The sequence below is a fragment of the Mustela lutreola genome, chromosome 15 (genome assembly GCF_030435805.1).
Source record: "Mustela lutreola isolate mMusLut2 chromosome 15, mMusLut2.pri, whole genome shotgun sequence".
Lineage (NCBI taxonomy): Eukaryota > Metazoa > Chordata > Mammalia > Carnivora > Mustelidae > Mustela > Mustela lutreola.
In genome coordinates, this window is record NC_081304.1 from 17,605,465 (window position 1) to 17,631,973 (window position 26,509).

At 47.8% G+C, this 26,509-nt stretch overlaps 1 protein-coding gene across 1 annotated transcript in view; it reads left to right on the forward strand.

Moving 5' to 3' along the window:
• Positions 1-12,881: 12,881 nt before the first annotated feature.
• MAP3K14 (mitogen-activated protein kinase kinase kinase 14) overlaps positions 12,882-26,509 on the forward strand; it is a 43,477-nt gene continuing 29,849 nt past the window's right edge. Inside the window, exon 1 of the mRNA XM_059150519.1 lies at positions 12,882-12,998. The gene's annotated coding sequence lies outside the window, so the exon portion shown is untranslated. The remainder of the gene's footprint in view (positions 12,999-26,509) is intronic.

Genomic DNA, 26,509 nt, shown 5'->3' on the forward strand with positions numbered 1-26,509 from the left:
CCCAGAACCCCTGGAAGACCCCGAGACTCTTTATGGGGTGGGGGTGGGGACCAACAGACCAAAACTATTTTCAGAGCAATAGTGAGACATTATTAACCTTTATTGCTCTGCAGTGTTTTCCAGAGACTATATGATGTCTGACATCACAACAGACTGAATACAGAAAATGTATGACTCCATCTGCCTTTGATTAAACTAGACATTAAAGGGAGTTGCAAAAATATAAAAAAGCAAGGTCACTTTTCTCAATAAAGATTTTTCTTATTTGGGAAAATCCAGTTTTTTCACAAAGAATATTATTTTTATTTGCATGTAATGGGTTTGTTATTCTTATTTTTAGTGAATTGCATATTTCAAAATTTCCTCAGTTTTCATTTCTAACACCTTAAGTAGTGATAAATGTTCTAGTCAACTAGAGTCAGTTATTCTGACTTGAGAGTTACTGTGCACATGTCTTCGCATTTCATGTCCCGTGATGTTAGGCTGGAATCTCAAAATGGCCTCAGCGGAAGTCTTTACACCATGGGAATTGGCAAGTGCTACCAATCAGGGGTTTTTCCCCCAGAGAACCAGTTGTTCAACATCACACCACCAGCTATAATCCATAGAAACAAAAGCTCATTGGGGGTCCTCAAAAAATTTTAAGAGTGAGACAAAAAGTTTGGGAACCGCTGAGTTAGCACTTAGAAAATGTTTCAGTTAGGAGTCATCTCCTCTGTGGTGGGTCCTCAGTAATCAATTCTTAGTAGTCAAGCTCCACCAGCTTCCAAATCTCAAGGATTTAACCATTAACAGATGGTCTTTTCATTGTTTCTTATTTTCCAAGGTCCCAGGTGCCCCTTCCCTCCTCCCCACCCATTTACCCTCCATTAACCCTGGCCCTTCTTATCTCCCACTACACGGATTCCCGGCCACAGGACCTTGAGGTACCACCCACCCTCCGAACACAGCTGACCACCGGGGTAGAGACTCACTGCAACCTACTTGGCATAAAGTGTACATTTATGAAATTACCTTCACAACCACCAAGCTAATTGCATCTTGAGCTAACAAGCTAGTGGGTAATGACAGACCCAGTCGTGGCTGGGGACTTGTTCAGAAGTTTCTGGCTTTGAAATCTCCTCAACGGCCTACTTTGGGTTGGGTTATTTCATCGCAGTGTATTTTAAGAGACTGAGCAAGTCTCAGCCAGATTAGGAATATCTGAGTAAGTGTAGGGCATGAGCATCCCCAGCAGGGGCGTCTCCAAATATCTCCAGAGCCAGCAAGGAAAAGAGGCCCCAGGCATCTGGGGAATCCAAATGGAAGAGATTTTCTAAAAGGAAGGCAAATTGCTCACAGTTCATTAAACCACGCGCGCATACACAAACACACAGAGAACTTTGTGACTGGAAACTCAGTGAAATCGAAGCAAATGATAAATGACAAATAAATAAACTGCCTGGGAAGAAAGAGACAGAGGCAAGACCCTTTCAACACCAAAAATGAGTGAGGACACAAACATAAACATCTAATACAGCCTGAAGAGCCTCACCTTCTCTCTGTGTTCTGTTTCCATCAGTGATGTCCTCACGCCTGTCATTTGAATATCACCTTCATGGGGTTACCCCTGAATTCCACCTGTGTTATTATTTACTTAACACTCTTCTCAAAGTTGACTCCTCTTTTTTTTTTTTTTTTTCCTTAACTTAGATTCTTTCGAAAGGTACTGGACTACTTTGAAAGGAACCTTCGTCTTTTGACTGTAGACTGAAAACCAGTATCCTTTGCAATGAAAAATAAATCCAATGAAAACCAAACATGGTTATTAAACTCTAGCTAGGCTCTGTGGTCTGCCAAAAACTCTAATCCTTGGACCAGTACTCTGTCTAAAAAGACTAGCAAGTGTTAGAAAAAGGTGTTAAAGATATATTGGCACCAAAGTGAGACTTTCTTCCTGACTTAATTAGAAGGATTGACAGGAAGTATGACCTGCTCCTGGGGATTTCATCCTATGTCTATTCTCCGATATGGAATGGCAGCTCCCTGAGGCAAGCACAAGGGTCTTTGTGTTCTCTGCTTTAAACCCAGTGTCTAGAGCTGGCCTGGTATAAAGTATGTGGTCAGTAAACATTCATTGAATGCATGGATTAATTAATACGTAAAATGAAATACGTATAAGGCAACAATTCTTATCATAGGCGATGGTTGGAAACAGGTAAGTCCACCACTAGGGGACCAAGTAAATTACATGCTACACAATGGTATAGGATGTAGTCTTTAAAAAAGAATAGGCGACTCTTTATGTCCTTCATGGAACTCACTGATATGTACAGTGAAATAAGCAAGGAACAGAGCAGTCATGTATTCCATTAATTTTTTTAAAAGAGGCTATACGGGGGTGGCTGGGTGGCTCAGTTGGTCAAGGGTCCACCACTTGATTTTAACTTGGGTTGTGATCTTGGGGTCATGGGATCGAGCCCTGAGTCAGGCTCTGAGCTCAGTGAGGAGTCTGCTAGTCCCTCTTCCTCTGTTCCTCTCTCTGCTTCCTCTCGTGGTCTCTCTCAAATAAATAAATAAAATCTTTGAAAAATAAAAGAGGCTTTATGTGTTTGTAGATGCGTAAAACAGGTCCAGAAAAATACCCCAGACACTGGTAAGAATGGCTGTTTCAAAAGAGGATAATCCGTGGCCAGAGATGGGAGAAACATCGTCTTCTGAAATTTGTACGAAGTGCCCACATCACACATCAACTCTTCAAGGAATAGACAAATCAAACAAAGAATTGAAGGGCTGCTTGGGTGGCTCAGCTGGTCAAGTGTCTGTCTTTGACCCAGGTCATGATCCCAGGGTCCTGGGATTGAGTGCCGCATTGGGCTCCTTGCTCAGCAGGGAGCCTGCTTCTCCCTCTGCTTGTGCCCTCCTCTCTCTGACAAATAAATAAATAATTAAAATCTTAAAAAATGAATTGGAAAGAGAACAACTTTCTCAGCATGACATCAATGTTACTTAGGGCTCCAAGCCGCTACACAGGGTCCCGTGCACCACTGCGGGACCGGGTACCCCGCTTTGGAAAGCTGTGGTTTATAGGAAAGCTCCATCTGGATGGCAGAGATCTGAGAAAATGGTCTCATCTCCACAGGCTGACATCTGCTCTAATCTCTGAATCTCAACGTCTGGGTTTTCCCTCCAACTTATCTGAGCATCTTTGATCTTAATTAAGTAAAACACATCTTGGTCCCGACTGGCCCATTAGCAGCAGAATCACATAGTCCTCGACTGAAATTTCTGGCATTCTCTCCCTCTTAGCCCATCAAGTTACTTATCTCCTTGCACAGCTTTTGCCAGGAGAGGTTCCCTTTCTTAGAAAATGGGAGTGGCCCTCTCAACTGACCTGGGTTACAGACCCGTCTTCTGTACCACGTCCACGTGGTACATGATCCCTCGTGAGCACAAGCTTATCACATAGGAGGGTTTTTGACACTGTGATCTTATTCTCGGACCATCTTTCATGGTTGGGAATTCTCAAGACGGCTGCATTTTATGAATCTCAGCCTGCAAGTCAGTATTGCATGTAACAGAACCTCCACCGCAGGGGCTTTACCAGGGAGCAGGAGCTGAGCGACAGCAGTTCGGAGGAGGTGGGCAGTCCTGGGTTGCACCGTGGTTCCTGGAGGCCATCGGAGGCTCAATCCGTCCCCCTCTTTGCTCTGCCATCTGAGAATGAGGTTTTCGTTCTTATGGGCAAACACCGGTTGCTCCAACTCCTGGCAGAGGGACCACATTCCACACTGAAGAAGGATAATGAGCCAAAAGACAAAAAACAGCATGTGCCCACTGGATTGGACATTTTTAGCAGGTTTCCCCAGAAGCCCCACCCAGAGACTCGAAGGTACATCTTGCCCGCCAGAGTTGTGTCACAAGAACCCCTAGCTGCAAGGGAGCCTTTAAAAACAGGTTACCCCATGAACAAAATTAGAATTCCAATCTTTTTTTTTTTTTTAATGATTTTATTTATTTATTTATTTATTTAGAGAGAGCACACAAGCAAGGGGAGGGACAGGGGGAGAGGGAGAGAGAGCATCCTCAAGCTGACTGCCGAGCTGAGCACACAGCTGGACATGGGGCTCGATCCCACAACCCCAAGATCATGACCTGAGCTGAAATCAAGAGTCTGAGGTTTAACAGAGCCACCCAGGTGCCCCAGAATTCCAATCTTTAAAAAAAGGAGAGGCAAGAGAACCCGCAAGCAAAAGATACCATTTAAAACTACTATTATAGTAACAAAGTATGCACAGCTTAGCCACCCTGGTAGATTAGGGAAGGCAGAGAGGATGTCTTTTCGTCATTTTTGTGTTTTAATTTTTCACACTTTGAGCAGAGAATGGAAATTAAATGTGGGACATATTTTTGGGGAGCGGGGGTGGTGGAGCGAGGTTAGATCCCTAAAATGGAACCTGGGAAGTCACTAGGAGAAACAGGCTTCTGAAGGTGTTGGCAATAAGGAGCCACAGAAGGTTCTAGATCTGAGGAAAGGTTGTGAGCCAATTCAGTTCAAAATACATTTACTTATGGATATTGGGGAGGGTATGTGATATGGAGAGTGCTGTGAAATGTGTAAGCCTGATGATTCACAGACCTGTACCCCTGGGGCAAATAATACATTCTATGTTAATTTAAAAATTAATTTAAAAAAGAAATAAACTGAACAGATGTAATCATGAGGGAAAAAAAACACATTTACTGAATACCAACTCACCAGGTGGTGATAACAATGACGTGATGCCTCAAGGCACTTGCTGTCTGTGAAGAAGGTGAGGCAGGCAATCAGCTGGGAAATGCCGTACTTAGAGAGGAAGCATTTCAAGGGGGCCTTGAGAGATGGGTGTGATTGGACAGACAGAAGCAGACAGGTACAGGTACGCCTGCACCACCCATGGGGTGGTTTGGGACAACAGTAAGCAGTACAGAAGGGGCTACGGAGGCTCCTGGGGTGCAAGGCGAAGTCATTAACAGAGAGCGATGGGCAGAGAGCAGGTTTGGGGCACGTCTGGATGGAGCTGGAGTTGCCAGGTGGCTAGAAGTTGAAATACTTCACAGGCCCCTGGAAATTCCAGTTGGGAGCTCAAGATCAAGGTCAGAGATGAAGGTGTTAATTGGGAAGTCTGATATATTATGTCCAAAGCTGGCACACCTCTTCTTCCCAGAACCTCTCTCCTATGGCTCCTGAGCAACAGTGGCATCCCAGACTTGGCCCTCCCAGCCTCCAGGCACGCCCAATCATCTGATTTATTTTCTCGGTTCTGAGTCTCTCTCTATTTTGCTAATCTCTCCTGGTTCTCCATCCCCTTGCATTGCCCTAGTCCCCCCCCACCATCTCTCACCTGGTCGACCACAAGGCCCTCCAACTGGCCTTGAATCTAGAGCCTATCCCCCACCCCACCCCCAAACCTTTCACACTGCAGACAGAAATGTCTCTACAGTTTTGTCCTGGAAATGTTCTTTGTCTCTCCTCTGGCCCAGACTACGAAATCTGGCCTACAAGGCCCTCTGCAATCGAGATCGCAGCCAGAAGGACCAGCCTGAGAAGCTTGCTCTCCTCTTACTTGTACCCCACACCCAACCCCTCATTGTGTCTTGACATGTTCCTTGTCTCCATGCCTTATCCCTTTGCCAGAATGCTCTTTCCACCTCCATCACCTGGCTTACTGCTTCTATACTTGGCAGCAATAGGTTCAAGCATCACCTCCTCCAGGAAGCCTTCTTTGATCTCTTCTATGTGTTCTTGTCTTACCAGGGCTTCCTTCCACCCTCTACATTGTATGGCAACCTTCTCTCTCCTCTAGTGTAGGCTTCATGACTTATTCAACTCTCTCTGTCACCAGGGCTTAATCAAGGGTCTGGCACATAACAGGTACTCAATTAATGTTTGTTGAATGATTAAATGAAGTCAGGAGTGGAAGAGAACTCCCAGGGAGAAAGTTTAGAGAACTGGGGTGCTTAGGCCTAAAACCTGGGAGTGCTTCAGTCTTTAAGAGTAGAAGGAGGAGGGGTGCCTGGGTGGCTCGGTCGGTTAAGCGTCTGCCTTCAGCTCAGGTCATGATCCTGGAGGCCCGGAATGGAGCCCTGAGCCCCACATCTGGCTCTGTGCTCGCTCAGCAGGGAGCTTGCTTCTCCTTCTCCCCCTCCCCATTCGTGCTTTCTCTCTTTCTCACTCTCTCTCAAATAAATAAATAAAATCTTTTTAAAAAAAAAAAAGAAGAAGAAGAAACGTGGGAGAAAGAGGGATGCCTGGGTGGCTCGGTCAGTCGAGTGTCCAACTCTTGATTTCAGCTCAGGTGATGATCTCAGGGTCATGAGATCCCCCCGCTCCGTGGAGCCTGCTTGGGGTTCTCTCTCTCCTTCTCCCTCTGCCCCTCCCCACCCTCTGTCTCTCCCTGTCTTAAAAAAAAAAAAAAAGAAAAAAATTGGGGAGGGAGGAGTGGGGGAAGGAAAAGGAGCACGTACAGCATCTCCAAAGCCCAGCAAGAGAATTGGCCCCAAATGCCCGTTATCTCTTCACGGTTGCCATCATCTTGCCTTTTCCAGAACAATATGCACTTGAAATCACAAAGTCTGTCGCCTTTTCAGATTGGCTTTTCTCACTTAGTAAGAAGCATTTAAGTTCCCTGCATGTCTTTTCATGGCTTCATAGCTCATTTCTTTTTAGTGCTGAATAATATTTCATTGTCTGGATAGATCACGATTTATTTATTTATTGCTATGGAGACGGTACAAAGATCAGTGGTTGCCAGGGGCTGAGGCAGAAGGAAGGAATGAATAGACAGAACACAGAGGATTTTTAGGGCAGTGAAAATACTCGGTATGATACCATAGTGATAGATACTTGTCAATGCACATTTTTCAAATCCATAGATTATACAGCTGCTGGAGTGAACTCTAATGTAAACTACTTACTTTGGGTGATTACAGGTCAATGTTGGTTCATTGGTTGTTTAAAAAATTCCCCTCGGGTGGGGGTTGTTGATACTGTGGGCGACTGTACATGGGGGACATCTCAGCACCTTCTGCTTAATCTTGCTGTGAATCTAAAACAGCTCTTAAAAATGTTAAGTCTTGGGGGCACCCGGGTGGCTCCATGGGTTAAGTGTCTGCCTTTGGCTCAGGTCTCAGGGTCCCGGTCTCGGGAGGCCGCTTCTCCCTCTCTCTCTGACACTTTCTTGCTCTATGTCAAATAAATAAATCAAATCTTTCAAAAAAAAAAAAAAAGTTAAGTCTTTTTGGGGTACCTTGGGGACTTAGTGGGTTAAGTGTCTGCCTTCAGCTCATGTCATGGTTTCAGGGTTCTGGGATCGAGTCCCACATCGGGCTCCCTGCTCAGCAGAGTCTGCTTTTCCTTCTCCTTCTGCCCTGAACACCACCCTTCCACCCCCATTCATATGCATGCATCCTCTCTCTCTCTCTCTCTCTCTCAGATAAATAAATAAAATCTTTTTTAAAAAATGTTGTCTTTTAAAAAAAAATTCCAGTGATATCTGGAAATAGTTTCTCCTCTCCACATTTCAGGTCCTAGCTTGGTTCCTCAAGGAAGTCTTCTCTGACCCTCTCCTCTCTGTCGGTCCCCCCTCCACACACACCGATTATCCTCTCCCATCCCATACCTGTTCTGGTCCTGGGCTATGTGCCCTCCTATCTGGTGCTCACCTTCTCTTCTCTGCACTGATGACTGATCCCTGCAACCTCCCAGGTTAATGAGAGGCCCTGGTAGAAGGCCATTGGGTATAATGTGGAAGGAAAGGAGATTCTTCGTCCCTCTTGGTTTTGAGTAATGTCTACGGAAGGAGCTGTGTCTCCTTGCTGGTTCCAGCTTCTTCCAAGAGACCCTGGTCCCCAGGCACTGATTATGCTGCTTCCCCCTCAAGAACCTCCAGCCCAGGAATAGCAGTGGATTCCTGATTACCTTGTCATCTCCTCTGGGCTTCTCAGCAATTCCATCCCTTTTGTAACCAACTCCTTGCATTAATTCCTCGCATGTTTAAAAGCTCAGAGTGACTTCTGCCTCTTAGTTGGGCCCTGCCAGGTACACTACATTCTGTCCTCCCTCTAGTTGCCTTCATCACCTAGAATGACTCAAGTCCTCATTTGGAGTCACTTGGTCAAGGTTAGTCCACCCACTAGACTGGGAAGCTCCTGAAGGGCAGGGACAGGTCTGGAGGTTTTGCACTCCCCAGGACCTGAAACAGCAGGTACACAGAGCACCACATCTGTGGTGTCTGCAGATGGGATCTGGGACGAGGTCATCTGACAGGGGGCAACTCGTGGGGGTCCATGGAGATAAGGGATGATGGGCCAGAAACCAGACAGCAAGGGGTATATGCAAGTGGGAGCGGAAGCAGACACCCAGCGTGCCAAGAAGTTTGGGAGTTGGGAGGGGAGAGAAGACTGGGCCAACAGTGTAGGGGAAAGCCAGGACAGAAAGGTTTTTCGGTTATAATTTGTCTGGCTTTTGGCTGGGGTGACTTGATCGCATTAGGAGTTTGAGAGGAAGAAGCTAAAGGCAGGGAGGTCAAGGGCAGGAGAAGCTGGGACACAGTGGGGTGGAACCCATGACCACAGTGGTGTCTTAGGAGGATTAAAGCCACCAGAAGGGTTGGGGGAGACTGGAGGGGAGACTGGAGGCAGGAACGGGGGTTAAGAGGGGTAACCAGTTAGGAAGTAAGAAGAATTTGTGTCAAGCCTTAACCCAGGGCTCCCTAAAAGGGCTCCCAAGTTGGGAGGGGTATCAGAAGGGATGTCTGGGACCTACTCTTGGCAAGGTCATTTTTGCCCAGCGCCCCACAGAGAGCCCCCCAACCTTCCTTCCATCCTTTGCGGAGATGGGCACCTCTTCTTACCCACATCACCATGGCTCCTCCTCTTCCCCAATAATTCCATGGTTCGCCATGCCCCTTTCCAGCTCCTATGTGTGGCAGAATTGGGTGGAGGCAGCCAGGGTCCAGCACTTGCATGCAGTGGTGTGCGGATAAGTATTTAATAACCGGCTTGGGGGTGGGTAACACTGCTTAAACCATTTGCCAATCCCCACAATGTAAATACTCTCTTCTCATCCAGTGTTCAGCTACCAACATGAGGTCACTGGAGGCAGAGTAGGAACAGAGCTCTAGCACACCACTGCCTGCATCCATTCCCTCTCCTGTTTCCCTAGCCCCCCATACACCTCTAGACTGGGTGTCCACCATGGTATGTCCAAGCAAGGGAGGGCTGTGATGGCACCACGCTTGTGGCCCTGGGCACGCTCCGATCAGGAAGATACAACTGCCCCTCCTCCGGGAACATCCACCCCTGGCCCCCAATCATCTCTGATCTCAGCCTCACATCTGAGTTCTTCTCAAGTATAGCTCCAGGATCTCACAGGAATTTGGGGCCTGAGACCCACAGATACTCAGATGATTCATTAGCCACTTTCTCACCAGACATGGCTGGACACCATGAACCATGCTGACTAAGGCAATAAAACCCATAATATAATTTCCTTTTTTTCCAAAGCAAACAGAAGAGGAGAAATGATCAAAGGAATTCCAAGCATTGTCTCTTTGAGGCACGAAAGGCAGTCTTCTACAGAACTCGTGGGCAAACGGCTACTTGAAACCCAAAGGCTCCTTGCAGAGTCCTGCACACAGAGGGGAAGGGCTCTGGGGCTGCACAGGTTTGAATCCCAGCTCTCTCTCTCTCTCTCTCTCTCTCTTTTTTTTAAAGATGTATTTATTTATTTTAGGGAGAGAGAGAGAGCATACACATGCACAGGGAGGATGGGAGAGGAGCAGAGGGGAAAAAAAATCTCAAGCAGACTCCCTGCTGAGCACAGAGCCCCCAAACAGGGCTCCATCTCCTAACCCCGAGATCACAAACTGAGCCAAAAACCAAGAGTCGGATCCTTAACCAACTGAGGCACCCAGGTGCCCCCCAGCTCATCTGTTATGGCAAAGTGACCTTATGAAAGTCACAACTTTCTGAGCCTCAGTTTGCTCATCTATGAAATGGGGGTGATAATAGTACTTACTCTGTGGGATTTGACTGTAAGTGTTCTCAACTGGGAAGGGGGCAATTTTGCTTCCTTGGTGACATTTGGCAATGTCTGGAGACATCTTTTGTTGTCTCAACTGGGTGTAGAGGGTGGTGTTACTGGAGATTAGTGAGCAGAGGTGTTCTTTAACATCCTACAATGCGGATGACAGCCCTCCACAACAAACAATTACCCAGCCCCAAACATCCACAGTGCCAGGCTGAGGAGGCCCATACTAGAGTGAATATTCAGGGAGGTCGCACACACATGAAGCACTCAGAAGGGTCTGCTAACACTTTTGCAAGGTCTCAAAAAACAGACGCTGCTGTTCGTTTGAGGAAGAGCACAGGTTACCCCTTTTCTAAACCTGAATGATTGGGGCAGGATGTGGAAATCCTTAAACGCTGAGAACCTGGCTCACTTCTCCAGGTGTGAGTCACTCCGCAAATGTCAATTTCTTTTATTTAAAGCAGAGCCAGGGCTGCGCAAGTGACTCAAGGCTAGAAGCCTTTCCAGGTTATCGTGACTTAACTAGCTAGACCGGGAGGAAGTAATTTTGCCCTGGAGCTCTCCTTCCAGGAGTGCAGCCATCTCAAGGCTCAAAGATTCCGCAGTGCTCACCGGGGAGTGGGAATTGTGTTATTACCTCACCCCACACACATCGGGGCTTGGAAAGGCCTGAGAAAGGTAGCCGAAACCACGAAGCACCCCCTTGTCCCAAATGCCTTCCTCACCCGTAGGGATTTGTCCCTTTGCTGCAACCGGATTCGAAATTCCTTCTTGGGAGTTGCAGCTCTGGGCCAACAAGTAACTCTCTCCCACTAATACACATGAGTGTATTTAAAGATTTAAAGTCAGATCACCTACCTGTACCCTTGGGGCTAATAATACATTACATGTTAATTTAAAAAAATTTTAAAATATAAGGTCAGATCATCTGGATGGGGTACTGGATGCATGCAGGGAACCGGGACCCAAAGAAGTGTCAGGGGAATCTGGGTAAAGTATGTGGGCGTGGGGTGTCTTAAATGAATGATGGCAAGCCAGGGAGCGTCTGCAGACTCTGGCTTGTGCCCACGTCTTTCCTGAGAAGTGTTGTGCCCAGAGGCGAACAGGTGGTGGGAGAGGCGAGCTGAGGATCGAGGCTTACTGATACCGACCTGTAAACCACCATCTGCCCAAGCTCCACCTCTCCCGGAGTGACTGATGTCAACAACCCTGGGGCTGGAAGGAGTTTTAGGGACCCCCCAGCTTCCTTCTTGCCCACCCGCTCCAGGTCAGAGATAGAGCCGGTCAGGCACCAGACACTATCCAGCTCCAAAGCCTGGGCATTTTGAGGACCACAACCTCAAATGCTTCAGGGGCCAGAAGGATGACATAAGCTAAGTGGTTGGGTATAAGATAACACAGGCAGAGGCTGGGAGGAACTGCAGGCTGTGCTCTAAGGCATTCAAATTAAACACACACACACACACACACGCACACACAGAAAAAACACAAAAACCAGCGTTCAGCCAGCCAAACAAAACATATCTGTGGCCTGAGTGTGTGGGTGAGGCCCTTAGGTTGTAAGTTTTCGACCCCTGACTAAATAAATGGTCTTCCCTACCCGCCAATAACTTAGATCTCCAAAAATAAGCTTTGAGCTACCACCGACTGTCTGAAAATGAGAACTCCTAAACAGGTCTTCGCTCTAAAACTTCCAGGAATGGGATGATCCTTACTTCCCAAGACCACCTGGGAATGGGACCTGCCTACCCCTACCCCTGGAGCCAGTTACCAGACCTACCTGCCATGGACCACTGAAGGGGATGGGGTGCCCAGGTCCCTACAAACTGTTTCTTAAAAGTTTGTAATTGTTTATTACAAATAAAACAGAAGCTCACCGTGGTACAGAGACGCAAAAGTTAGAAAAGAAAAACTACCCACAGCTCCCTAACACTACCCACCCACCCACCCTGCCCCCGTCAGAAGGAACCCCTGGTGACACCCTGGAGCATAGTCATAGTCCAAGCCCCTTTTCTTGCATAGATTAAGTCCCAGTCTACTCTCTGGCCCTGTGACAAGTAAACCCAGCTGGCAGATGCTTCGTGCTGCGCTCCCACCACGTTGCTCCTCCAGCTGTAGAAAGAGGTTGCACCAAGCCATCCGCAAGCTCTCTCATCAGACCTGGGTTTCAACATACAAGTCTGACCCATCAGACTTGGGGCTCCCCAAGCTTCTCAAGGAAAGGCACTTGAACCTGTCTTACTCGTCCTCGGGAATTCTACAGAGCCAGGCATACAGTAAGTGCTCAATAAAAGTGTTTCTAACCTTCTCTCCGCTACCCACCACCCCCCCGCAACGCCACACCTTCCTCAGCAGCCCAGGCTAAGTAGAGAGTGGAAGCAGAACCAGACCCAGGAGAGAGCGCCTCGCCGTCTCCAAGGTAACCTGAGTCCCTAGCTTGGGGAGCCCACGCATGCGCACACTCGCCCTTCCTCCAGAAGCACGCAACCCGTAAAAAGACTGCCAGAAGCCCAATGCGCATGTGTGGTTCCACCAACACCCCGGCCGCCTCCGCCTCTGTCAGTCCGTCCGCCTAGCAATCTCTGCTCTATAAACACTGTCCGGAAATAATGCCCATTTCTGGAAACGAGGCCTTCCTAGCCAATCTTTGCTAGGGGCCGTACGACGGGACCAGCCGGGACGCGCCGACTCATTGGTCAGACTGGAGGAGTGGGCGGGGCCAAGGGTCGAGGTGCGGCCAGAGCAAGGAGGCGCGAAGAGTGGCAAATCTGCAGCCGCCGGGGGAGGCGTGGCCCCGAGGGCGGCCGGGAAGGCGGTGAGGGGGCGGGGCTCGAGGCCGGGGCGGGGCGACCGTAGTCCGGGAGCCCAGCGGTCGGCGGCCGGCGGCGGGAGAAGGCGCGAGGGGAGCGCGAGACACTCGCTGGTTGGGGAGATCGGCGCTCAGCCGGTAGGTGACTGGGCGGGACCCCGGGGTCCGGAGCGGAGCGTCGAGGGAGCGGCTGGGATGAGTCGCCCCTCCGCTTGGGGCCAGGCCGCGGCCTGGCCCGCCGCCCGGAGTGGTGGGGGTCGGCGGCGCGGCCGGTCAGATCCGCTGGCGCGGGGGCCCTCGGCGGCAGGCCGCGAGCGCTCGCTTGACACCACGCTGCCAGGGCCAAGGTCGCACGCCTTGCTCGCCTCGCACCCCCGCAGGCCGCACACGCGCCCAGAGTGTGCCAAGGGGCGCCCTGCTTCCCCTTCCCCAGCACCCCCTTTAGCCCCGCGCTCTCCTGCCCCGTCGCGAAGCCCGCCCCTCCTGCTCCTCTCCCTTGGTGCCTCCAGGGTGGGAACTCGCCTCCGTCGGGGACGGAAGGTGGCCAATGCACAAGCGCTCCTGTCCTGCGCCGTCCCACCTGCCCTGGCAGTGAAACCCTCGGCCTTCCCTTGGGAAGTTCTCTGGTCACACCCCGAGGCGGGGAGAAGGAGCAGAGCCTGCCCTTGACACCAGAGGGCCGGTGCTGGCCACTCTCAGCATCCTCTTTCTTACCCTGACCCTTTGTAATCCTCTCCGCTCCACTCGGGACTTCATCCGTGGGCTCCGGTATAATATTCCCATCTTGGAAGCCCGTGGGGCACCAGGCAGAAAGAGGCCCCTTGTCCAGTGCAGAGTCCCACCTGCTCAGAAGCCTCCCTGGTACTGGGTAACTTGGAAAAAAGCGCTTCCTTCCTAATTGGAGTTTTAAATGTTGCGTCAGGTCTTAAATGGATGGGGGAAGTACTGTGGGGAGAAGAGAATGAATGGAGAAAATGTGCAGAAATCTGTGGTGTAAATGGCAGAATTATTTTTGTCCACTGGAGACAGTGAGCACCAGTGACTTGATTAAGGAATCTAAAAGCAAGTCAAATTAAATGTTGAGAAGTGGGGCCCAGTACAGAATAGCAGTCTGAAGTTCATTCCAGGAAAAATGTTGAAAACCCCTTGACTAGAAACATGGTCTGTCTGAAAGATTAGAGGGAGATAATATCTTAACATTAGTGATGTGTTAGTGATGTGTTTTTTTTTTTTTTTACTCTGTATCTTCCTACCTGTAACCTCCTTTTTCCTTGAGATGTCTGGGTGAAAACATAGACCGTATTGTCCTGTTTTATAGGTGAGGTACCTGAGGCAGGGTGGGGGGGTGCTTGGTATACATCATAGCTGGGACTCAGGGTGAAGAGCCTGGGCCACTGGAGTCTTACCCAGATTCCTTCCCCTGGACCAGGACCACGTGATGGGACTTAGTTGCAAGAAGAAGGGAGACGTTTGGTGTGGTGTTTTTGCCCTCACCATGAGAGGACAGCTGCTTGTCATGCCGCGATGTGTTTGAATTTACTCTTGGTGTTTTTTAAGTGATGTCAAAATCGGTTCCTGGGGTGCAGTGATGCCAGACCTCTGACACCTTGAAGACATCCTCATTTATTTTGAAGGGTGTGGTGAACTTCTCAGAAGGTCTCAAAATAAAAGTTAGAGTCTCAGACTTTAATTTTAGAGATATGTACCCAGGTGTGTGTTCCAACACCTTTGTAAAATCAGACAGCAATCAGCTACTAAGCTTTAGATCACCTTCTGTCTGTTTCCAGATTATAAGCTTTAGGTCACCTTCTGCCTGTTTCCAGATTATAAGGAGCAGTTCTGAAGGGGGTTTTTTTTGGCCCCTGGTATTGTCTGTTAGGGTTTGTGGGAGTGGCACCACAGACGGAGACCCTGCCAAATGAGCCTTTATCTATTAAACAAAAATGTCTGGTTGGCCGTTTCGCCTCAACAGATGGAGGTTTGGTTCCTCATTTTGGTTCTCCTGTTGAACACTGACTCCTTTGTGATCTGCTTGGAGTGTTTGTATATCATTTAATGTTGAGAAGCAGGCTTGCCCTGATTGGTTGCCCAACTCCAGGCAACTGTTGTGATTTTTTTTTTTTTTTTTTTTTTTGGTTTATGGTAACAGTTCATTGCAGCCAAGGCCTGGTGAGAGATCTGTAGAGATGGGAAAGGCAAAGCCTCATCCAGGGCTGTTTTCTTCGTTGTTGGCACCCTCTTAAGAGCCCTCTATCACTTTGGCCCGTGAAATCACTTTGAATTTCCTATTTTTTTTCCTGTCTCAGTGGACAGTACATGAGCTTTTCTAGCAGGTCTGCCTGCCTTGATGAAGAGCTGACAGATTCATATTGGTTGGCCTGACAGATGCTCTTTCTGGGACAATAGTTAAGAAAATGATAGAGCCAAACTCAGTCCTAAATTAAAGTATAAGTCAGCCTGATACTCGTCTAGGCAGCGTATTTGTACCGATGGCTTCCATCACCTCAAAGCTGTTTTTTTTTTTTTCCTGGCAAAAGGTTAAAATGCAACTAAAATTCTGCTTTCGTGATTAATAAGTCACTACCGCAGTTGTGTCTGATGCTTCCTGTTTGCCCCATTTTAGTATTTCAGTTAAACTGGAAACATCTGAGCCTTATGGGCACTTTTGATGGCACCGGTGTAAAATTGGCGGGAAGGGAGACCATTCCATGTCGGTGGATTTGGGAAACCGTCCGGATAAGCCAGGCCCTCTGGCCTCTGTGCACGATGGGAGGAAGGGAAGGGAGTGGGGGCTGAGCATTTGAAGTGAGCCTTTGAAGTGATGCACGTGTGAAGGCTTTGCATGCTCTTGGTGATGCTGACTGAAATGCTGAAACAGTAGATTAGAAATAGAAGGCTAAACTTAGGGCAGTTTGGTTAGTAGAGCATTTCAGTTGAGCTGAGTGAGATGTTCCAGTATGTTGGGTATGGAGCCTTTAGTTCTGGGCTTGTCTTATTTACCTGAGTGACACTACAGAGAAAAGTCATTTTTCCTCAGTGGCCGGTGTGCCCTTCTTAGTCTTAAAAGATCCTCTTCCTGGCTTGCTGGTTTCCGTCCTTTAACCCCTTATCATCCTGATAGAAATCCCTTAAGATTACATGGCATCAAGAGTCATGGTACTCTGTAACCATTTTGGGGAGGTACTGGTGTAAAGGAAGGCAGGACCAAAGATCAGGAGAGGGAATCCTCATTAGGAGGAATAAAGTAGATGAGATTATTCAGGACATCACTATCATACCCAGAATCTAAGCCCACATTTCTGGACCTCTAGTTCATTGCTTTGTCTACTAACCCACTCATGAAAGGATAAATTGTTTTGTTTTGTTTTGTTTCCCCCAAAACATGTCAATTGTGAATGTAACTAAACCAGGGTGGCTGCCTTATTTATCTATTTATGCTAACAAGTATTAATATTCATAAGTATTGCTGATGATTATTAAGGGCCATCGGTTACTCATAATTACTTATGAATAAAAGGCTGAAAGGTGAAGAACACCCCCACACACACAAGTCTGCTTCTTTTTGTTTGACAGATGCAGAAATTAACGTGGAGGGGTCAGGTGATCGGGCGGAATTGATAGGGCAAGTCCACAGTGTCTCCAATTTCAGATGCTGGGGTTTTCGGCTGTCAAGTCAGACAGACCTGGGTCAGGTCCAGGTCTGCCACTATCTACCTGTGTGACTCAGGCAAATCACTTCACTTCCCTCGGCACTGGGTGCCGCATCTGTAAATGGGATCAGAAATACTTCATGGGATTGTTTTGAGTAGAAAATGAGAGAATAGATGTCAAGTGCTGAGCTCAGTGCCTGGCACCTAATAAGCCCCAGGACATGACACCTACAAATGGTGGTGGTGGTCGTGGTGGTAATAGCAGTAGTCCTGGTTGCCTTTGCTCTGTAAGGGGCAGACCACCTGACAGGGGAGAGTCATTCTCTCAGGAGGACCTCCGGAGGACATTTCTTCGGGGCTGGGGTTTCGCTGTCACGTTCTCCCTGTCGTGTACTAAACACTGCTCTCACCACCCTCCAGAGGAGCCAACAGAGGCCCGGGCTGTGCCCGATCAGAGCTGGTGAACCTACACCCAGGGCACCCTAGGTGTTCCCAGGACTCTGAGCCAGGAGCTGGGCCGAGCCTTCCTAGGACTCCCTTCTGCCCACCTCCCACCCTCATACGGGGAAGCAGATCCCAGAGCTAAAGCTCTGGAGATGAAAAATGGGAAAATACTGTATAGAATATAAGTCAGCAAGGACTTGTTCTTTGAGGGACTCAGAGGAAGATTTTGGTTCCGTGGGGTGAGGTTCTTGCCACTGCGTGGCACCCCCCAGCTTACTGCCCTTTCCCCCTTACATATACAGCTTTGTCAGCTTATTACTACTCCTGGATCTGGGGGTCCTAGATCTATAGTCAGGGGCTTGCAGATCTTCCTTTAAATCACCCAAAGAATTGGTAACTTTGTTTTTCCCAAAGGGAAAAAAAAGTCTCACACTACATTTTAAATTCCTTTTTCCTCTTCTTAATACAAAACAAAAATACCGGCTCCCATCAGGCTGACGTTCCCTTTAAATAACATTTTGTTTTCTCTTGGGGAAGCTGTCTTCATGGCCAGAGAGTCATTTCTAAAGTGAACCTAGTTTTTAGAAAAAATAGATCACCGGATGTCAAGCCTCATGTGGAGCTCGGTTCAGATGAAAATGAAACCAGCAGGCCTGGAGTGGCAGCCTCACACTTGACTTCAGGATGGAGGTGAGAGGCAGAGCGTCTGAGCCCGGCTCACTAACTGCTTGGCCTCACGGAGTGCATTTGATAGCTGCCTTAGTCATTTTCCAGGCAGCTTTGCTTAGGTGAGCAGAGCACTTTCTCTAGAAGGTGAGTCACCCATGCAGGGGTGTAGGTGACAGGCGACTTATTCCCCAGCACAACTGCAGAGGAAGTCTTAACCAGACCTTGTCCAGAAGCCCTCTGCCGCGGGGCGCCTGGCTGGCTCAGTTGGAAGAGCATGCAACTCTAGAGCTGGGGGGCATGAGTTCGAGCCCCATGGTAGGGTTAGAAATTACTGACAAAATAATAAATAAACTTTAAAAAAAAAAAAAAGCCCTCTACCAAAGATCACTTTCATTTCAGTGGAAGGGCTTTGGAGGCAGGGATAAAGAAACAAATGGGAGGCTCCCAAGGCTTGCCAGCCAACAGAGAGATGGATCCCCTGGCTGGGGGAGGGGGTCATGTGGACGAGGCACAGAGCCCAGATCAGCGGTGTCACTGCGCTCCTGAGCCCAGCCACCTTGAGGGTGGGAAATGGCCCCATTCCAGTGACAGTCAGCAAAGAAGCAGGAGGGGAGCTTTGGCTCCGGGGAGCTGGGAAACCCCTTGGCAAAGAGCAGAGAGTGCAAACCATGCTTTGGTGTGAAAGACCTTTTAGGGAGCCCTTTTCTACCTGCTGCCTTGCTTTTTGCCACTTGAGTTGGAAGGCTCTGAAGCGCTCCAATGATTGAAAAGGCTAGATGAAACCCTGGACTTCGAGAAACTGTCATTTTACTGTCATTCCAAGCCTGTCACCATTTCAGTTGTCTACGCATCCAGTGCTGGTGTTTGGACTCAGAAAGAAGCAGCAGAGGAAAGTCCTGAGCCATCCCTGCCCCCCTAGTTTCTGGTTGCTATGGCTTCTGGCCACCCTCTTCCCACTAAGGCCATGACCAGGCATCCACCAAGACAAAGATCTGTTCAAAACTCTCTGTTCTGGACCCATGTAATTGGTGTTGAACTTGACAGCTAATGGTCAGGGACATCTATAGGCAATGTCCAGGGTTACCCACAAAGTGGGCTTGACTTTATTGAAGCCTCAGGGAAAGAACTACTAGAACGAGAACTACTAGAACTAGAACTACTACTAATAGAAAGTATTACTAGACCCCCCCCCACCCCGCCCAGCCCCAGAGCCACAGCCTGTCAATCCAAACTAGCCAGCCATCATTTCCAGGCAAGCATGGCTAAGCAACCTTTAGGCCCTAACCACTCTGTCAAGAAAAAGCTGTTAGAATTACAGCCTTGAAATGACCATTACCATTCACATTCTCTACTACTTTACAGAAGAGAAAATGATGGCCCAAGAAGCTGAATGGGTTGCCCAAGGTTACATGGCTAGCTCATGGCAGAATCTGAACTAAAGTCCAGATCTCTTCACCATGCTATGCTGCCACTGAGCAGAGGAACTACTCTTGGAGTAGGAATTGGATTTTTTAACTAGTTCCTCCTTTATTCCCCTCCCTTGACCCCATCACTGTCAGTCTTGCTGCAAGCTCTGCCAGATCTGGGAAGGGTGGAACCAGAGCAGCTGCTCTAAGCCTAAGAAAAAGTCAACAGAAAGCTATTCACTTGACACTCTCTTATACCATGAGTTTGTGTAACCAAAAGGAGGTCAAGGTTGATAAGAAAAAACAATTCTGGGCAGGGTTACCCGGAAGTCTCAAAGGTTGCCTGCACCTTTAGGGCACCATCCTACCTCCCTAAGCAATGTCTTACCCAGAGTGGGCATTCAGATCCTATTTATGATTGACCGTGATGGTGCAAACCCACTGGGCACCAAGAAGCTCCTCTGCATCTTTCCACTGTGAAGAAAGGACATGTTGCCCATGGGATGTAGGTGACCAGAAAAGCCAGAGTCAGGGGTCATTCCAACTGGATTCAGCCAGCAATTCTCAGTGAAGAAGCTCTTCCCTGTGGGCAAAGCATGATGTCCCATCTGAATGATGGCCCCTATACATGCAAAGAACTGTTGTATCTGAGACTCACCACCCACTGTCTGCTGATATTGACATTTCCTTTCACTGGGCCAGAATTAGTCAATACTGGTCTCCTGGTCAATACTAAGGATGACTGGGAGATTTAGGAGGAAAGGGGGCCTTAGCCAAACTCAGATGAAGATGCTCTTAAAAGTTAAGATTAGAAATACTTTGGCCCAAGAAGTTAGTTGGATGAACCAGGCTCCTTGACTACTTGTGCCCAGTAGTCCCAGCCTACTGTTGGGACTGTAGTGTTGGCAGATGTACTTTGGGAGGCAGGAATAGCTTTCTAGAGATAAATAGATAAATGTAAAAGCTGGAGATTTGCGTACCACCTCCTGTCGAGGATATTTGTGCACATTGGAGCCCAGATGGATGCTATCTGGCACAGGAAGGTCTTCTTCTCAAAGAATTGGAAGTAATTGGGTCTCAAGGTCAGCATTTAGGAAAGGGGATGAGGGCGGCTCGGTTGCCAGCTTGAGTGACACCTTCTTGCTGGGGTGCAGTCAGAGTACAGCCACCCCTGGTCACCAGGCTCTGCCTGCTTCTGCTCGCCAGGTGAACGGGACAGTCTGGACACTCAGATGCCAGACCAGACAGGCTCTTAGAGCCGGGACCCTAGTGTGTTCTTTAGGAGTGTATCAGTCATCCTTTCAGTGAGCCTTTGCCAGGAATGTCACATATGGCAGGCTCTGGCAGGTGCTAGAATATGAAAGAATAACGGAGATGCTTCTCTCAGGGAGCTTGCTGTGGCCGCAGGGCGGGGGGGAGGGGATAGACATTGAAGGTGCTAAATCGTGAACCACGACTCTGGGAGCTGGAGAGGAGCCAGTAAGGCATCGCGGCCTGGTGGTCCTCCTGGTCCAGCTTGACCCAGCACTGTCACACACATAGTTCCTTGGAGGGCAGGAGCCCCAACTCCCATTCTACGGGGACCTGGGTGGGATCTATCAGCTTGGAAAAGGAGCTTGAGAACAATCAGGAAACTTCGGCAGTCTGGGAGGAAGGCAATGTATTTGCAGAGGTGAAGCCGCTGTCGGGAGAAATGTGTGCTCACATAGTTCAGAGCAGAAGCAGACAACAGGTTGCCAGCTGTTGAAGATAGGGCTGACTTAGCCCACCCTTCCCGGCTGCAGTAGAGAAGGCGGTGACACGATCCCATGTGCTTGGCGCCGCTCTGACACAGGTCCGCAGGCAAATGATTCAAAGCCTGACCCATGACTGTGCTTCTTCGTAACTAAGTTCAGCGTTCCAAAAAAGCCTTTCCAGGGTTATGATGGTGACAGCCTCATGAAGGCAAGGACCTTGTCTGTCTTGGTTACCGTGGCATCTGGCATCTGCTGCCAGAGCACAGCACCTGGAGCGTGGGATCCACTGGCCAAGGATTTGTGGTCCAGGGAAAGTACAAGACTGGCATCCACATTCCTCCTGCTGGGCCCTCCTGGCCCAAAAGAGGCTGAAGGAGCCACAGGCTGTTCATGGTTTCCCCTCCTTGACCAGGGAATACTCTGAGAGCCTCTGAATTCTCCCTGTTATAGCACAGGCCCCAGGCCTTTCTTCCCTTCTTAAAGGAGGACAAGAGTGTGACCCTGTATTATAAAGGGACATGTCAAAGTCACCTTTGTTGCTCATGTCCTCCAGTTGTCGGCCAATCTGTCAAAGGTTGTGTAGGGCAGCGTCTGAAATGAGGCCATGGTCAGGGTTCCACTGCCAAAAAGCAGAGCTGGACCGTGTGCTTCCTTCCAATTACCCCTATGCGTTGGAAGTCTTCTGTGGAAAACCGAGTTGTTTGGGTTTCTTGTTTATTCTGAAGTTCCTCAAACTAGTTCCTCAATTTCAAAACCAGTCACCAGTGACTACAATGAACTTGAAGCCTCCTCCCTCACAGGGAGGCTGAACCTGTCTTTCTCCGTCTGCTCTGAGTACAGGTAGACCCTGCTTGAAGCCAGTTCCACCTGGGAAAACAGAGTTCCTTACCAAGCGAGAGAGGAAGGCAGTGGTTGTATTTCCGTGAGATTCACCTTAGCCCAGGGAACTGCTCCTTGCTCAGAATCCAGTTCAGAAGGGGACGCCTGGGTGGCTCGGTTGGTTAAGCAGCTGCCTTCGGCTCAGGTCATGATCCCAGCGTCCTGGGATCGAGTCCCATATCGGGCTCCTTGCTCTGCAGGGAGCCTGCTTCTCCCTCTGACTCTGCTTTCCACTCTGTCTGCCTGTGCTCGCTCTCACTCTCTCTCTCACAAATAAATAAATAAAATCTTTATAAAAAAAAAAAAAAAAAAAAAAAAAAGAATCCAGTTCAGAAGGTTAAATAAGAAGAACTGTTTTTCACAACCAAATGATGCTTGTAATGATGACCTCAAGGCTTGACAAGATCCAGAAGTACATTTTGACTCATCAAAAGAAAGCTGATTGGGTTTGGTGTGATTTTTGTGTCTGGGGCAGTTCATGGCGCTGTAATCTTTGGAAATTGATCATTACCAAATGGTATATACTGCAGCCCCGCTTAATCAAGATGTGTAATGACACAAAATACCCCACAGAACACACTTGCAATTTTTTTTGACTTAACATACATTAAAAATTCCCTGCTGCTTATTGTATAAAATGAGACACGCATATGATTGTTTTGGTTTTTTGTTTTGTTTTCTTTTCCTCACTACTACTCCTCCACACCCCTCTCCATTCTCCTGCCTACCAATTCCATAATCGCCTGTGTGGATCAGTGATGCCCCGTGGCATGTTCTGTATACTGTTGGATTCAAAAGTTAAATTGCAAAGGATTTAAAAGTTGAATTGAAAATGCTTTTGTAACACTTTTCTTTTAGAGCTTATGCCATGCCCTTTATCAGGGCCCTGGAGACAAAGTACCGACCATATTTGAGGAGATACTAGCTGATGCTCAAGGCTTTGCTATTAGACAAACAAACAGCAACAAAAACCACAGAAGGCCTGGAGTCAGGCCTTCTAAAATGCAGGGCACATTTGAACTTTGTTGTAGAGTTCATCCTTGCAACAGACCTGCGTGTGCCTGACCTGATACCCACGCCGGGCATGGGGAGACTAAGGAATATGGGGCTGCCCCGTGTCCAGCTTGAAGTCTTTGCTTCCCATTGCCATTTTAAAGTTGCTTTGCTGCAGAACATAGGCTGGCTGCGTTTATACTGCCTAATGGAGATGCTCCCTCCTGGGTCAGTCCCTAGGTTTCTCACTAACAAACCTTTGACTTGTGGCAGCTTCTGTGTTTGGGTCTCAATTTTTTAAAGTTTTAGATCATGTGAAAACAGAATGTTAATGTTAAGAGTCCGTACTTTGACAAAAGAGCCCCTGGGCACAAATCTGGCGTCTGCCAATTCCTTGCAGAGTAGCATCAGACTTTTTTTTAGCGTCAGACTAATTTACTTGAGCTCCTGAGCCTCAGTTTCTTCCTCTGTATAAAGGGAACAACATTAGTGCCCTGCTCACGGAATTCTTGAGAGGGTTCAAGAGACAGTGCATGCATTACCTAATATGTAGCAAACCGTAATAGCTACCGTTATTTCTATTATTATTGACACTGGCACGTAATTAGCATGTATACACATAGTAGCAGACTCTTGCTGTCCACAGGACAAAGATGTCCACGGGACAGCTAATTTCAACTTGAGCTGTCAAGGAGTTCTGGGTCCTGGTTCCTCATGCACCGGCAGCTCGTTCCTCAGTCCCTTAGGAGCTGGGCACTGCCAACAGAGGGAGAAGGTAGACGGCACACGCAGAATGCACTTCAAAGAACATCTCCCTCGTAGGCTAACCTTGCCTTGCTTAATGCTTCTACCCTTCTGATTTGGGGACTCTCCCTTCCTCCTCTGACGGCATCTATTCCAGACCTTCCTCCTGATGCTAGGGCTGCTGGCTAGAGGCTTTGCAAGGCAGATTTCAGCTCTACAGAAGCAAGGACTTTCAAACAAATGGTACTTCCAGTCCCGGAAAGGACTGCTCATCTTGTATCAGCTTCCTTCTCGTTGGAGGTTTTGCTAATGTTTACCAGAGCACCCACTATGTTCCAGGTACAGTACTTGGCATTTAAAGATTGCTTCTTGCATTCAGCTGTCCTGTAAAATCCTGTTGTTTCCGTTTGAGCATCCCTGTTTTACAAATGAGACAGCTGTGTCTCCAGAGTAAGTGATCTTCACCTATCACCCCCCAGAGTGTGAGAGACTCCACAGCTCCAGCTCAGACCTTTGGACTCCAAGGCCATCCTGCTATGTAGCTGGGTGGCCATCCTTGGGATTATTAAGTGATATGTTGGAATAAATGACTTCCAAAGGCCCTTCTGATCCCAAGATCATTTTGTGATTCCTTTATTCATCCAGCCAGCCACTCTCCCCTACTAGATTATGGGCATCTGGAAGGCAAGGATCGCATCTTTCTAGCAAATGACATATAATGTTTGGGAACCACCTGTCATGGACTAATCAATGCTTCCCACTTTCCTAACTCCTAGAAATGAGAAAAGAGTGACTATGCGAAGGGTCACCCAGAAATTCCGGTTCTAGGTGTTTACCATCTAGAATTTACCTATAGAAGTACACAAAAAAGTGAATAAAGAGTTTTTGGGTTTTGTTTTGTTTTGTTTTTGCAGTAATACTTGTAAGACTGAAAAATTGGGAATAATTTGCAAGAAAATCCATAGGAGAGGGGCGCCTGGGTGGCTCAGTGGATTAAGCCGCTGCCTTCGGCTCAGGTCATGATCTCAGGGTCCTGGGATCGAGTCCCGCATCGGGCTCTCTGCTCGGTGGGGAGCCTGCTTCCTCCTCTCTCTGTCTGCCTCTCTGCCTGCTTGTGATCTCTCTCTGTCAAATAAATAAATAAAATCTTTAAAAAAAAAAAAAAAAAAAAAAAAAAAAAAGAAAATCCATAGGAGAATAGGAGGAGAAATGATTGGACAGGGGCACCTAGCTGGCTCAGTGGGTTAAGCCTCTGCCTTTGGCTCAGGTCATGATCTCAGGGTCCTGAGATCAGGTCCCGCATCGGGCTTTCTACTCAGTGGAGAGCCTGCTTCCCTTCCTCTCTCTCTGCCTGCCTCTCTGTCTACTTCTGATCTCTGTCTGTCAAATAAATAAATAAAATCTTTAAAAAAAAAAAAAAAGAAATGATTGGACATTTATACCATGGAAGACTTTTCTTTTCTTTTTTTTTTTTTTAAGATTTATTTATTTATTTGAGAGAGAGAGAAAGAGCAAGTCTGGGGATGGGTAGAGAAGGACAGGCAGACTCCACAGGCAGACTCCACATAGAGCACAAAGCCCACATAGGGCTTGATCCCAGGATCCTGAGGTCATGACCTGAGCCAAAGGCAGATGCTTAACTGACTGAGCCACCTAGGCGCCCCTCTACCATGGAATCTTACAGAGCCATGAGAAAAAAATGAAAGAGATCTCCATACAATTGAAGTAGGACAGTGTCCATAATCCACTGTGGGTTTTTTGTTGTATTTTAGGGTTTTTAAATTTTGTTTCTAGAGAGGGAATGGAGGGGTGGGGCAGAAGGAGAAGGAAAGAGAGAATCCTTAGCAGACTCCAACGCCCAGCATGGAGGCCGAGTCGGGGCTCGATCTCACAACCATGAAATGACCACCTGAACTGAAATCAACGGCTGGATGGATGCTTAACTGACTGAGTCACCCAGATGCTCTCCATAATCTATTGTTAAGTCAAAGATATAACTTGTAGAATATTAGCTATCTATAAGCCCATGTTTCTTTTAAAAATAGTCCCAAATATTTTATATTTATATATAAATATATATATATTATATATATAGTCCCAAATATTTTATATTTATATATAAATATATATATATTTATATATAAATATGCTAGTGGAACTAGAAGGATTTACACCAAAATTCATTGTAGGAAGGAGGGAATGAGGCCAAGTTCTCTCTCTTTTTTTTTTTTGTTGGTCCCTCTAAGTACTTTGTATGGTTGACATTTTTACAGTGAACAAATACTACTTTTGTAGTTGAAAACAAAATACAAATCAAAAAAAGAAACAGGGTTCCAGGGTGGCTCAGTCATTAAACATCTGCCTTCAACTCAGGTCATGATCCCAGGTTCCTGGTATGGAGCCCTGCATCAGGCTCCCTGCTCAGCGGGAGGCCTGCTTCTCCCTCTCCCACTCCCCCTGCTTGTATTCCTTCTCTCGCTGTCTCTCTCTCTCTCTCTGTCAAATAAATAAGCAAAATCTTTTTTTTTAATTCTCTAATTTAAAGGAAAAAAGAAACAGGGTCAGATATTATATAAAGAAGGTAGGAGAGATTTCACCAGCACAGCTTGCCGCCTTCGGGTTTTCCAGATTCAAAACCAACCCTCAGGTCCCACCCTCGACGACATCAGCAGGGAAGGAGGGGCTGGTGGCTTTGTCTCGGGGCCAGTTCTGCTGTGTGTCCTGCTCTTTATGGGGCCTCTTGTGCCCACAGGCATTTCTTATATTTAGCCCTAGCGCGGGCCTTCACCGCTGTACACACTTGGCCTCGGTGATTATACATAAAAGCAAGGAAGCCATGGCCTTCAGAGTTGAGGACGGCTGACAGGGCCATCTTTGAGCACCTTCCTACTTCTTGAGTCATAACAGCCCCCAGTGGGAAACAAGAAAGAGACAGAAATAAAAACCAAAACCAGGAGGGATGGGCTTGCCATCTCCAGCGCTCTGTTTCGGTAGCGCTGCCGCCCGAACTCGCTGACCAGCCATAGTGATTTTGACGCCTCCGGGAGGCTGTGGGTTGGGAGTATTTATTATCACGTATTTATTAAGACCCACTCACGCTGTGAACCAGATGCCTCTTCAATTCCCAT